We start from the raw sequence: 13,790 nt of genomic DNA on the forward strand, positions 1-13,790 counted from the left end.
AGTTCAGTGGAAAAGCATTTCTGGTTCAATCCTCAGCATCCAATAAAAGAAAAAAAAAGAAAAAAGTGGGCTAGTACTATATATGAATATCTTTTTTATTTTTTCTATCAGTTCATTTTTATCATATTTCAGAAGCATATTTGTCTATAATGGGTGAGAAATTAAAACAAAATAGACCTTCATTGTGAATAGTTTTGAGAAGCCCCATGCTACGGTGCTTCTAAGCTGCTGCAGTGATCCAATAAAACAAAGAGGATAGTAATGGATGAATTTTGGGAAATCACAGCACTTACCAGATTATATAGTAGTGAAACTTATGCACTGTCCCTACTTCTGGTGAGCAAGGACTGCATCTATCTAATTCATCTTGGTGGCCTATTCCTCAGTGCCCTGCCAGGCCTGTTGAAGGTCTTGGGAGAGGTTTGTCCAACACACTTCTGCCCGCTCCCCTTGTCTGAGGGTAAGGGCAGCCTTGGGACCTCCCTGGGCTTCCGGGTGGCATCCTCCATAGGACCATAGAGACAAGCTAAGAGCCAACGATGAGGAAATGATCTTTCCTTCTCCTTTCCCTCAGACCCAGGTCTCCTCTTCCCAGCCCAGCAGCATGAAAGCAGCATGACTGGCCGGCCGCAGGAGAAGCCCCCAGAGCCAGGCCCCCAACTCAGCCCTCTGCTGCCAAAGTCAAGGTGAGCTTGCCTTCCTCCTAGGAGGTGGAGGAAGTTTCATTTTAACATATTCTACCATGCTTTTGTGATCCCTTGTCATAGTGGGGTGTCCCAGAACGAGGGTGGAGTTACTGCATAGCCTTGGGTATGTGCTCTTCTTAGTGATAGAGTGGCCAAGGGGGCGCGGGAAGGCCTTGGAGCTGAGTGTCTGGGTGGAGCTCTTGTTCCTTATTCCATCTTCGGAATCTGGGACTTGGATGGATCTTTTAGGGAATGTTGGATGAAAGAATCTGTAGAGTAGGACAGAATTAGAGACTGTTCAGTCCACAGTTTGAGACTCCTAGTACATGCCAGACAGACTCCTGTCCCACATAGACAAAAGGGACATTAGACCATGAGCCAGGCCCACTGCAAACCAATGTCGGGCTGTTACTTGTTGGAAAATTCTTCCTAACGTTGGGGCAGATGTTGCCTCTCTGGAACTTCTGTCTGCTGATCTCTGCTTTGCCAAATGGAACCACAGACTGGCCTTTCAAAGACTTTTCCACATGCCTCTGTCTTTGGATTTGGAGATGGTTGGCATGCCTGTGACTCTGCTTCTTGGGTTTTGGGGTTTTTTTGGGGGGAGGTACTAGGAGTTGAACCCAGGGATGCTTAACCACTGAGCCACATCCCCAGCCCTTTTTTTGTATTTTATTTAGAGACAGGGTCTTGCCAAATTTCTTAAGGCCTCACTAAGTTGCTGAGACTGGCCTTGAACTTGAGATTCTCCTGCCTCAGCTTCCTGAGATGCTAGGATTACAGGCATGTGTCACCACATTTTTTTTTTTTAAATAAATTCTTCTAGAGACTGGTGCCAGTCACTTTTTCCTCTCCTCCCCTCCATGTTGGAAGGGGCTTCGTTAGCTCCACGGTCTGCCCTGCCACTTGCCCACTCAAGCCCTGTCCTCAACCCTAGAATCACTCATTCACCATTCCCTCTTTAGGGACTATTGAGAGCTTCCTTTGAAACCAAGAATGTGCTGGACCCTGGAGATATAGCAATGAGCAAGAAAGACAGGGTCTCTCTCTTTCCTAAAATGAAATAGATTGGATTCTTGGAGAGAGTTGAAATCAGTTGAATTACTTTTGTATATTCCTTCTTTATCTTTTCAACCTTTTTCTTTCTCTTTTGGTGCTGATTGAACCCAGAGGTGCTTTACCACTGAGCTCAGCCCCAGTTCTTTTTTATTTTTAAATTTTGAGATAGAGTCTCAATAAGTTACAGAGAGTCTTGCTCAGTTGCTGAAGCTGGCCTTGAACTTATGACTCTCTTGCCTCAGCCTCCCAGGTCACTGGGATCAATCCCATTGAGCCACCATCTCACCATTCTTCTGTGAATCTGGAGTCATTTTCCTTTGGCCTAAAATAAATCCTTCCATGTTATCCTTTGGTGGGGGACTCTTGGTGGCACACTCTAGGGATTTTTTCACTTTGGTTTTTGTTTTTTGTGGGTGGGGAAGTGTTTTTATTTTGTTCTTAGTTTTGCAAGGTGGCTTTCCTTATATCTGTCTACACCATTGGAGCCATTGTTTCAAAGCCTCTGGCATTGAGTGTTGCTACTGAGAAGTTGGCTGTCAATCCAAATGCTGTGGTCTGACACTTCTCTCTGGCTACATTAAAGCATATTATTTTCTTTGGTGTTCTTCAGAATTCTGATGTGTCTGCATGTACATTTGTCTTTATTCTGCATGAGTTTCATTGGGATTCCTAGAGCTAAAGATCCCCATCTTTCAACAATTCAGGAAAGTTCATTTCTGAAGTTCATTTCCCTTCATTTCTGAGTATTGCCTCTTCCCGCTGTCTGTGTCTTCTGGAACCTCGGGTAGACTCACATTGTCCCTTCCCACTCGTCTCCGTGTCTTGTAACCTTGGTGCTGTACTTTTCATCTCTTTGTCTCTCTGTGTTGAACTCTGAATAATTGAATAATCTCTTAAAAATCTGTCTTCTCGTTAGTTCAATTATTCTGGGTCTCAAATGCGGTTTCATCCATCCATTGAGTTATTTTCTTTCACTCTCTTTGTCATTTCTAGAAGTTCTGATTTTATTTTTCAAACCAGCTTAGTGATTTTTCTGGTCTCTCATTACTTGTACATATTTGGAGACATTTAGACATTTACTTCTTTGAAATGCTAAATTAGCTAGTTGGAAATGTTGCAGTCTCGTGTCTGGCAGTTCCAGGGTCCTTGAGGTCTGCTTCTGCGACCTGTTGTTTCTGCTGGTTGGGTTCACATTTCTTGTTTTTTGTCATTGCTCATTCTCCTTGGAACTTTATCTTTGAGAACTGTTTGAAGTGTGGTTTGAAGTTGGTTTTTCCAGAGAAGATTTGCTTTAAGTATTGCTGGGTTTTTTTGGTTTTTGTTTTTTGTTTTTTATTGTGGGGGGGGGGCTAGGGGGCACCAATAAAAAATTGTTTTAAATTAATTATCTGCTTCAGGATTTTCTGGCCACACAAGTAACATAATTCAGACTGCAAAGCTGTGTGAAGTCCAGTTTATGGTTCTAAATTTTCAGGAGATTATTTTCCCAGCCCAACATCAGGTTCACTTGCAGTTCTCTCTGTGCTGTGGATTTTTTTTTTTTTTTTTTTTCTCATTGAGAATGGAGCCACTTGGAGTCTCAGCTTTATGGGTCTCTCTAGGCTTTGATAGCTGTGCAGCTATCATTGGGAAACTTAGAATCTTCAGGATTCAATGGAAATCCATAGAGCCAAAAGCCTTCAGGGTAAAGGCCAGTTTTGATACTAGCTTACCTTCCAGGGGTCCTGCTCTTGCTATTACTAGATTGTTTTTTTTGTTTTTTTCCTCTTTGGTTATTGTCTTTGAATAATCTTTCCATTTATACCAACTGTCCACATGTGCATACAACCTTTACATTTATTTATTTTTTTATCTAATGGATTGGTTGTTTCAATTAAGAGGATGGAGTCATCTACCATATTGCTGGATGACATTTATCTTATTTCTTGTCCACAGTGGCCCTATTGGTTCACCCAGAAGAGTGAACCAAACGGGTTGTCGCTAAGAGGAAGAGCGCTTGCCTAACATGTGTGAGGCCCTGGGTTCGATCCTTAGCACCACATAAAAATAAATGAATAAAATAAAGGCATTGTGTCCATCTACAACTAAAGATATTTAAAAAAAAAAAAAAGTGAACCAAAGCTCAGAGAGGATGTAACCAGCACAACCACCAACCTAACAGGACAAGAACTGGGAAGAAGTGTTTCCCTCTCCTCCCACCTCTCCCCTCCCTCAGGTAGCTGTTGACCATTTGCAGGGCTCGTAAAGAATATGAGTCTCTGCCAGGATGCTTTAAATAGCTGGACAGCTTTGTAAAATTTGTTTATGGCTCTATTGTTTATCTTCCTTGAGAGAGGAAATGGCGTCTGCATATTTTGTGGTTTGTTTCTCCAGCATCACCAGCTATGTTCCTGCTGTGTTCCACTCTGTGAAGGGTTCCTGGACCCAGAGCAAGGTCCCAGTCCTCCTCCTCCAGACTCTCAATGCCTCCCCTCCAGTGCTGCTCTCCCCTCCTCCCACTTTCTCTCCGCCTTGTCCCTGTCCCGCCCTGTCCTCCCTGCCTTTGGTTTTTCTGTCTCCCACCCGTGTGCCTTTCCTGGAGGGGAGCCTACCAAGCACTCTAGTTGGACATTTGGGCTTTGGGGGACAGGGAGAAGGAGCTGAGATTGACCCTGGCTCCAGCTCTTGCTAGCTTCACCCCCCTAAGCTTCAGTCTCTCCTCTGTCACCTGAGGACAGTGGACTAAATGAGATGACTGTAACAAGGAGCTTAGACGCAGCCCTCTACCATCTGTTATTAGGACTGAAAACAGAGAGCTCCAAGGCCAGGGCTCTTGTTCAGTGATGCTTTTAAATGGCCAGAGCTGTATTACAAAGTGGAATGCAAGTGGAGAGGGGCATTGGGTGTACCTGTGGGACTCCCAGCTTCATTGTTACAGTTCAAGGACTGGAGTATTATAAAAAAATCATCTGAGGAGGCAGGCACAGGGGTATAGAAGGGTAGTCCCAGCCAACTCAGGAGGCTGATGCAGGAGGATCACTCAAGCCCAGGCGTTTGAGATCAACCTGGGCCACGGAGCAAGAGCCTGTCTCAAAAACAAATAAAATTAAATAATCTGAAGGAAGACAGAACATAAGTCTAACCACTGTTTGCAGAGGATCTAAGTTATGGGTTCCGGAGATGAGGCTGAGACTCCTGTACTCCAGGATGACTATAATGGGGCTGGAGCCAGGAGATGCCACTCACTGTTAACGTTTCCTTTGTGGGAACCCCCAGGTCAGGGTACAGCAGTGACGGGAGGGAGAGAAGGGTCTTCAACGTCCATTTACTTCCATTCTTTTCATTTTTATTTATTTTTTGATACTGGGACTGAACCCAGGGGCATTTTGCCACTGAGCTACATCCTCAGTCCTCAGTCTTTTTTTTTTTAAAACAGGATCTCATTAAGTTGCTGAGGATCTGGCTAAGTTGCTGAGGCTGACCTCTAGAGTTGCTGGGATCACGAGTATGCTTCACCAAACCCGGTTCATTTCTTTCCAATCTTATAGTTGACATGAGACTTTTTACTTCACCTTCTAGTAAGTGGCTTTATATTGCTCCCAGATTTGTATCAGATCACTTCCTGATTTGATATCTATCAGGCAGCAATTCTTATCTCAGCACCTTCTATTCATAGTGACTCTAGGCTCAGTAGAGTGGGCAAATAGTATTTAAAATGTATAAAGTTGCTATGAACCTGTAAGTCCTTTAAAAATTAGTCTATTAACTGAGCACAGTGGCACACGCCTGCAGTCCCAGTAGATTGAGAGGCTGAGGCAGGAGGATCCTGAGTTCAAAGCCAGCCTCAGCAACAGCAAGGCGCTAAGCAACTCAGTGAGACCTTGTCTCTAAATAAAATACAAAATAGGGCTGAGGATGTGGCTCAGTGGTCGAGTGCCCCTGAGTTCAATCCCCAGTACCTCCCCCCACCAAAAAAAAAAAAAAAAATTAGTCTTTTAATATAAAACAAACTGTAACAAAAAAGGACATAAAGGATAAAACATCTTTGTAAGACTGTCAGGCATTCAGAGTAGATTTCCAAGGAGGGAAAGCTGTGCCTTGTGTGGTCAGGAAGGCTTGCCGGAGGAGGAATTTTGCTGGTTCCATGGGACAGGCAGAGGTGAAAGAACTATCTCCCATAGTAGAAGGAAAGCCCTAAAAGTACTGCAGTTAATATTTGACTGTGTCACTAGGCTCCTGGCTGAAGGACACGCCACTCTTGAATGGGTTTGTGTAGGGCATCTGTCTCTATCCAAGCTTCAGTACATCGGGGCCACCAACACATCTTTGTAAAACAGGGATTGGCACCTTCCTCTGAAAGTTCAATCTGTGAGTACCAAAAATTATTTGGAGCCAACCAGCTGTCTTCTTTCTCCATTTGTTTGCTCAGATGTTTGGAAGGGCAAAGGTTGCTAGGGAGCCTGAGCGTGGAGGTGGTTGGAGTAGGGACAGGCTTCTTGCTTTCTCTCTGGGCTCTAAGATGATGTCCCCTCAGACCAAGTGGCCAGGCCTGTGTGCTTGGGGTTAAATGCCCAACCCCCAGCAGCAAACCTCAGCCTCTATTAACAGCCTCTATGATGATTCATGCTTCCTGCCCCTCCTCATCTAGTTACTCAGAGCTGTTAGCCAGGATTGATTACTTACAACATCCACTGGCCTTGCCGGGGGAGAGGGGGACTCAACTGGTAGGTTAAATATTCTGCACTGGGCAACTCCCTGGGGCACGTTCTCTTTGCTGATGGTACAGTGAGGGGTGGCCTTACATGCAGATGTTGAAACCAATCAGGGAATCAGGACACATCACATCTGGGCTCTCTGAGGAGTTGGGGGTGCCGGAGTTATTGTGACAGCAGGTGTCCCGGGCACAGGGCTCCAGTGCTTTCAGAGTCACATCAAAGATGATGGAAATATGTTCTAAACTGAATCATTTAGTGCTGCTTTGGAGATTGGCCATCGGCTCCTTCTCACTGATGAGCAGTTTCCCTTCTAATAATATTTTAATCACCTTTATTATACTATTCATGTGCATTATTCTATATTTTTAGTTGCAGCATTATAATTAGAGCCTAAGTCTGCTCTGATACCCTCCCCCACTCTCTCCTTCCCTCTTCCAAAAGATGGCCGAACAGACTGAAGTCCAGAGGTCCTGTTTCCCAGTGTCATTCCCCCCATAGGCTGGATCTTGAGAGATCACTAAGGTATCTGGGGTGGGAAGTGCTACTGTCTCAATATTCTGGTGCAGGATTGTTGCATGTCCTGGGACAGGGTCTGGGGAGGTTCACCTCAATGAGCCTTAGCCAGTCAGAGGCAGGGGAACATTGGAGCTCACTGGGTCCCTTCACCTCCTCATTCTGCAGAAGTCCGAGGTGCCAGGAGGGGAAGTCATTTGCCCAACTAGGTCACACAGCTGGTCTCCTTTTATGTTTGGTCCGGGTTATCTTTTTTTTTTTTTTTTTTTTTTTTTTAAGTTGTAGTTGGACCCAATAGTGTTTACTTCATTTTTTTAAATGTGGTGCTGAGGATTGAACCCAGGGTCTCACAAGCACTAGGCGAGGGCTCTACTGCTGAGTCCCAGCCCCAGCCCCCCAGGTTATCTTAATATGGGGTTTGCATTTCCTGAATACACAGCAACTAGGTGGGGGGTGGGGAGGAGGGCAGGGGAAGTGGGCTTAAAAGAACACGTCTGAGAATGTATAAATTTCCTGTGGCAGGGAGATAATCTGAGAGCATGTAATCAAGAGGAGAGGGGGAGATTTGGTTTGGTTCCCAAAGCCCAAGAATGGAGGGGGAAGAGGGGGCAACATGAGTACTATGGAGAGAAAGCTGGGACATTTTTATCAATAAAATAGAAACAAATAGGAGTTTGCACTTTGCATCCCAATAATATCTTCTTGTCTGTGTTCTTAGAAAGTACTTATTCATGCATGTGAAGGCTTAGGGCTCACCCTAGAAGCAGTGGTTTGTGGCCCTTGGAAGCCCTGAGGCCTGGGACCTGGTAGGTGCCCTCAGATCTCATCTCCCTGGGTTGGCCTCTGTCAGCACATGGGACCTCTGAATATCTCTTTCTCCCTGGGACTCCCATAGCTCAGCCTCAAATGAGAATACAACTTCTTACTGGAACTACCTCATAGGGAAATAATGGGTGTGAGGATACCCCCAAATCATTAGGAAAGGGCTGGCCCCATTTTTTCTTTTCTAAAGTCTGGCAGACTGGCGGGAGCTCTGAGGGAGTCAGGAGCTTCTGCCAAGGAAAGCCACAGAGGCCACTTCAGACCTGCTTCCCTGGGATGGCCCTGCCAGGCTGTGTCTTGCAAGTTCTCAAAGAGGCTGTCATTGGAGGACATTCTGCAACCAATTGTAAGGAAATGGTGACTACATTGCCAGTTTCCTGGCATCTGAGATCTGGGACTCTTGAAACAGGAAAACAGGTAGAATATTACCTTCTCTGGTATCATGGAGGGTCTACAATGACACCAGAGTGACTTCTTAGTTTTAAACATGTCAAAACTAAGGCTCAAAGGACTTTAATTTTCATTAATGATAACCATGGGTATTGTTGTGCTTTCCATGGCCACTAAATGACTTCTCTTTTCCTCTCCTGGGGGCGTGAGCTGCTTGACAGCTGTCCCCAGAGAGCAGAGCCCCATCTCATTACCAGTAGCTCTAAGTTGGAGCACTCAGCCTGACCCGTGGCCACACTCAGATTCGCTCTGTGTCCCCCCTGAATTGCACTGACCCATGTAGACCCGTAGGCCCCAGGGAGCTTCTTGCAAAAATGTGCAAGTCACATGGGTTTGTGCTTTCTTCTGGTTACTGCTCTGTTTAGTGAATGCAATTGAGCCTTTTCATGATGCCTCTGAAGCTTTATTCTGGATCAGAATGAAAGTACCCTGATGCACGTGTCCTTCCAGAGGGTGCTGGGCTAAGCCAGTCTCCTGAGTTTCTCTCTCTTTTCCTTCTTATGTCCACTTCTGGCACTTTCTGCCCCAGCACCATTCTGTTAATTGAAACAGAGGGAGGGTGAAGGTTGCCCAGGAAACAAATAACCAAACCAAAACCATCACGACTGAGTCATTGGACCTAATCTAAACTATACTCATGACAAAGTCAAACAACCAAAACCCCACCCAGGCTGCACTTCCCGGTGGGTGCCATGCTTGTCCCGTACCTTCTGGTTTAATCTTCACAAGAATCTGGAACAATAGTGTTGTTCTTTTACAGATGTCAAAACCAAGGTGGGATGGGTCTGCTGGGGTTACTCGCTTTTCTTGTGCAAGATTGGGATTTGAACCCTGGCTTCCAGCTCCAGAAGCAGTGTTCTTGAGGTTTGCCATGTGAGCCATTGTTTTCTTCTTAGAATGTTCCAGATAAGTAAAAAATTATCCACATAACTGGAGCTTGGCCCCGTAGGCCTAGAATTTTTTTTCTTTTCTTTTCTTTTCTTTTTTTTTTTTTTTTTGGTATATCACTTCCCACTTCAAGTTCGTATCTCAGTGCCTAAGTGCTGGAGGGTTGAAGGTTGCTAGGAGCTGACGGCTAGATTCCTGCGGCATGTCTGTACTATGGTATAGATCAGCTCTGGTTGCCCCTTCAAAACTCAAAGATAAAAGCTGGAAGGATCAAGCAAGGGGGAAGTAGCATCATGCTAAGAGAAATGCAGCAGGCAAATAAGGGAAGCTGCCGAATATTAGAGGAAGCCTCATCCTTCAGCATTGGGGGGCTGAGGGCCTAGCCCTTTGTCACCAATGGTGTGACCATACAAAGGTCATCCCTCAAGTGTTAATTTCCTCATCTTTGAAACAGAGAAAACACTTCTGACCTCGCAGGTTTGTTGTAAAATAGTATGTGTCCATGTGCTTTATATAGTGCTTTCTAGAATGTTTCTGTTGGCCACGAGGACATGCACACCTCTCACAAATGCCTCTATGTCCCCTACTGGAGTCGGAGGATATGTGGCTGTGTCCTAGGGAGGCTGATCTTCCCTTAGCTCCACTGATGTCAAACAAACCCTGGGGTCTCCAGAGCTGAGTACTCTGCACTTCTGCATCTGGGCATTAGGCTTCACCTCCCAGGGCTGTTAATGAGGCGGAGCCATGAGCTTTTTGCTTTTCTGTCCAAAAACAGAAAGGAAGAAAGGAGAAAAGTTAATTTTCTTTAACTTGTGGCTTTCCCCCATCCCCTTCCCTGTGAGTGGGATTGCCACTTAACTTTTTTTAATTAAAAATAAAATGATGTTCTGGGTGATGAAACATAATATTTTGACATGTTGAACTGACAGTTGATGGGTGTGTTGTCAATACATCATCACCACAGATCATCCTCCCAGGGTTGTCAGGGAGAGTGTGTGTGTGTGTGTGTGTGTGTGTGTGTGTGTGTCTCTACTTGGATGATTTAGGGTGATTGGGGAAGGGTTCGTTGACCCTTATCAGAAGCGGTTCTTGTGGCGGATGAGCCATGGGAGTGGATTGACCCCTCGGAGCAGAAAGGGGCAGCCTCCATTTCTAGCTGAAGCAATCTCCTGTTTGCTATGGAAGCAAAAGCTCTCTCCATTCCTGGTCCCTTCCTTTCTCCCTGCGACTTGGGCACTCTGTGTGTGCAAGGGGTCATGCCAACTCCTAAAAACAGCTGAATGAGACACTCCTTCAATGAGAGGCCAATCTAAAGGACAAAGCAGACAAAACAGTTGGGAATGATGTGGTAGGTGGTCTGCATAGATGGGACAGGCCCATTCTGCAGAATCTGGGCATTTTTCCTGCCTTCTTTAGCACCTGTTGTCAAGGGGCCCCATAGACCTTTCTGGAACTTGGAGCCCTCAGGGTAGCATCCTTGGGACAGCTCCTGTTGTAAGTCTCCAATGAAACTGAGTGTTCCCAGTACTCCAGTCTCCCTTTCCAAGACACCCAGATGTCACCTTGCCACTCCACCTCTGCACCCGACTCTATCACAAAGTCCTGTCAGGCTCCTTCCAAAATATCCCTCCATCATGTCCCTCATCTGAGCTACCTAGTGAAACCATAGCAAAACCAAGTGTCCCTCCCCTCACTCACCCTCCTCCAGCATAATTTCTGTACCTGGGCATGACAACCTACAGTCCATGGGCCTGATCCAGCTTCTGCCTGGTTTTGCCTATGAGGTGTACATCATTTTCACAGATGAGCATTTGATGATATGGAAGCACTGACCTTGACCCTAATGAAATAAAATGTAATCCCTCCAAACAATTCTATTTTCCCGTTAGTAAATCTAGTACCAAAAAAAAAAAAAAAAGTACTCAATTATTATTACCACATTTTGAGGTTCCTCCAAGAATTTGTAGAAGTTTGTTCTTTCTCTTATGACATAAGTACTTATGTAAGAGCCTCTTAACTGCAAAGCCTGGAATATATACTGTCTGGCCCTTTCCAGAAAATGTTGCTGAGTCTTGGTAAGACTGAACTTTGCAAATAGAAATCAGACCAGTCACCCAGGTTTGCTCACATACTCATAATTCAAGATACTTCTGTGGCTCCCCAGTGCTCTTAGGATAAAGATAAGGCTCCTGTCCATCAAACACCTTGCATGGTCCATTTCTTGCCCCTTCCTAGTTCCTCCAATCTGGCCACTCTGGCCTTCTTCCTACCATGTGCCTGCCTTCCGCAGGACTTGGCCCACGTTGCTTTTACTCTATTGGGAATACACCTTTCCACCCCCTGCTTCTCCTGTTTCTTTCTCATCTTTCTGATCAAGCATCACAGTGATTTCCTCAGAGGATCCTTCCCTGACCTCTTTTCTGAGATCAAGGCCCTTTATTATAGCCACTCAGCACATTTTAAAATTGCATTCGCCCACATGTGAGATACACACCCCGGGGTATGTATCTGCAGGCCCCACCAGAGCTGACCCCCTGTCTGTTCCCACCTCTGTTACATCCACTGTGCTTGATGCATAGTAGGCACTCAAGAAATGAATGTCCAGGATCAGACTTGTAGACTGAGAAGATGGAGAACAGGAGAAAGAGATGGCAGGCAGAGCATTCTGGAAATGTGATTTAGCTCCATAGGACAGGTGCTCAGGGCGTCTCTGGGTGGGTGGGAAGGGGAATTCTTTGGAAAGACAGATGAAGCCAAATCTCGAGGGGCCTCCTGTGCTAGCTGTTTGGACCCTTGGCCTGTTGGCGGAGGGAGCGCTGGAGCACTGGAGGTTTTCAGCAGACGGTGACATGGGCAGGGCCATTGGTTGGAAAGTGAACTAGAAGGGATGAGACTGGAGGAGGTAAGCCAACTAGGAAGGTGAGGCCAGCTGTGTCACAGATTAGGTGAGAACCATGAGCACAGGAATGAGAGGAGAAGATGGCCCAGGAAATGCCAGGAGGAGACATTGACAGGAACTGAGTAGGGGTGGGCTCTTGGGGGCCAGTATCTGATGCAGGCTCCTGGGAAAATTGCCTCCAGTCATTGCAGATGGGAGAAGAGCGTTTGAGGAAGGATGGAGGGGTGAACGTTTAGAGTACATGAAGTAGAAAGTGCCGAGGCCTGTAAGCCCCCATTGTCTCTGTGAAGCAGGGGTTGGGGTTATCTGCTGAGACATGGGCCTTTTGGATTCAGATCACTTTGGCCTTTTACCCATTTTGTGAGCCTAGAGCATTCTCCATCGTCCCTGAATGGTGGGCCGATTCATCCGTCAGGAGCAGCTGGGGACATTGACATCCCAGATGCCTAAGGAGATCTTATTGACCTGCTTTTTCCAAAAATGCAAAGTCTAAATGTTAGCTTTGTCAGAAATCCCACCCCATAGGCCTTCGAAGAAAAGAGGTCTGTTCATTTCAGAAAATGCTTGCCAAGGGCCACCCAACTCTCCCCTGCACCCCAGGATCCTGTGTCTGACCTGGAGACACATCCCTGGCGATTGACGTGCATGAACAATGCCAGGAAGTATAGTTCAGTGACATCTGGTATTTTTTTGTAGCGTGTTAAAGTTGGCAAGGCACATTGACACATAGGTGAAACTGTCTTTAATCAGTCTCAGCATAACCAAGCAGCAACTCATCTTCTGCACAGCTCACTAGTACCCCACGAACAGAGCACCCATCTCCCCCGCCACACAACACCTGCTCTGCAGGGGCTGGGTGAGCACTGACTGTGTTGGTTCCTAAACCTACTTATACCAGTGTACTTATTATTATTATTATTATTATTATTATTATTATTATTATGTAAATTAATTAAATATGATATAAACTGACGAACTATGAATGCAAAAAAAAACGAAGTGCTGTTTCTATGAAAGTAAATGTCATCCTGTTCAACCTCATTTAACTGAGAATGTACATCAGGCAACTCAGATTTTATTGCTGAAGGTTTTGGAAAGAAGTTATTAAAGCAAGCCACCAAAAAAAGAATCACTAACCAGGCTCAGTGGCGCATGCTTGTAATCCCAGTAACTCAGGAGGCTGAGGCAGGAGGATTGCAAATTCAAAGCCAGCCTCAGCAACTTAGTGGGGCCCTAAGCAACTTAGCGAGACCCTGTTTATAAATAAAATATTAAAAAGGGCTAAGGATGTGGTTCAGTGATTAAGTACCCCTGGGTTCAATTCCTAGTACCCATCCCCCCAAAACAACGACAACAACAACTAAGAATTGCTGCCAAATTAGGTGTGAGCAAGATAACTATTAAAGACTGGCATTAGAGAGAGAGAACAGTAGGTATGTCAGAGGATTCTGTAGTACACTAGCTTCCTCAATCTCTGACTCCTTTTTAAAGAAACCAAACTGAAAAATGGGAAATTATACATTCTATGTGCTTGATGCATTAAATACAGATGCAGAATTCTGTTCAGCAAAATCTGTGAGTAAAGAAAGGCCTCAAAGTTTTGTAAGATATTTGTGTTTTAGGTTAAATTTGTAAAGCATGGAAGTATTGCTTTTAAGTATACATACAAGGGTGTTTTTCACTATTTTCTGAAGAAGTAGAATATTCATATGGTTCAAAAAGTTAGAAAAACATAAAAAGCAATACAATTTAAAAATCTCTTTATTCCTCTTTTTCCTA

The 13,790-nt window shown here is 45.1% G+C and overlaps 1 protein-coding gene across 5 annotated transcripts in view; it reads left to right on the top strand.

The window, feature by feature from the left end:
- The first annotated feature begins 577 nt into the window (after positions 1-577).
- Positions 578-13,790, top strand: part of Trerf1 (transcriptional regulating factor 1) — a 66,549-nt gene continuing 53,336 nt past the window's right edge. For all 5 annotated transcript variants that reach the window (XM_076860154.1, XM_076860155.1, XM_076860156.1 and 2 more), the window contains exon 1: positions 578-686. The gene's annotated coding sequence lies outside the window, so the exon portion shown is untranslated. The remainder of the gene's footprint in view (positions 687-13,790) is intronic.

The sequence above is a fragment of the Callospermophilus lateralis genome, chromosome 6, assembly GCF_048772815.1.
Source record: "Callospermophilus lateralis isolate mCalLat2 chromosome 6, mCalLat2.hap1, whole genome shotgun sequence".
Taxonomy (NCBI): Eukaryota; Metazoa; Chordata; class Mammalia; order Rodentia; family Sciuridae; genus Callospermophilus; species Callospermophilus lateralis.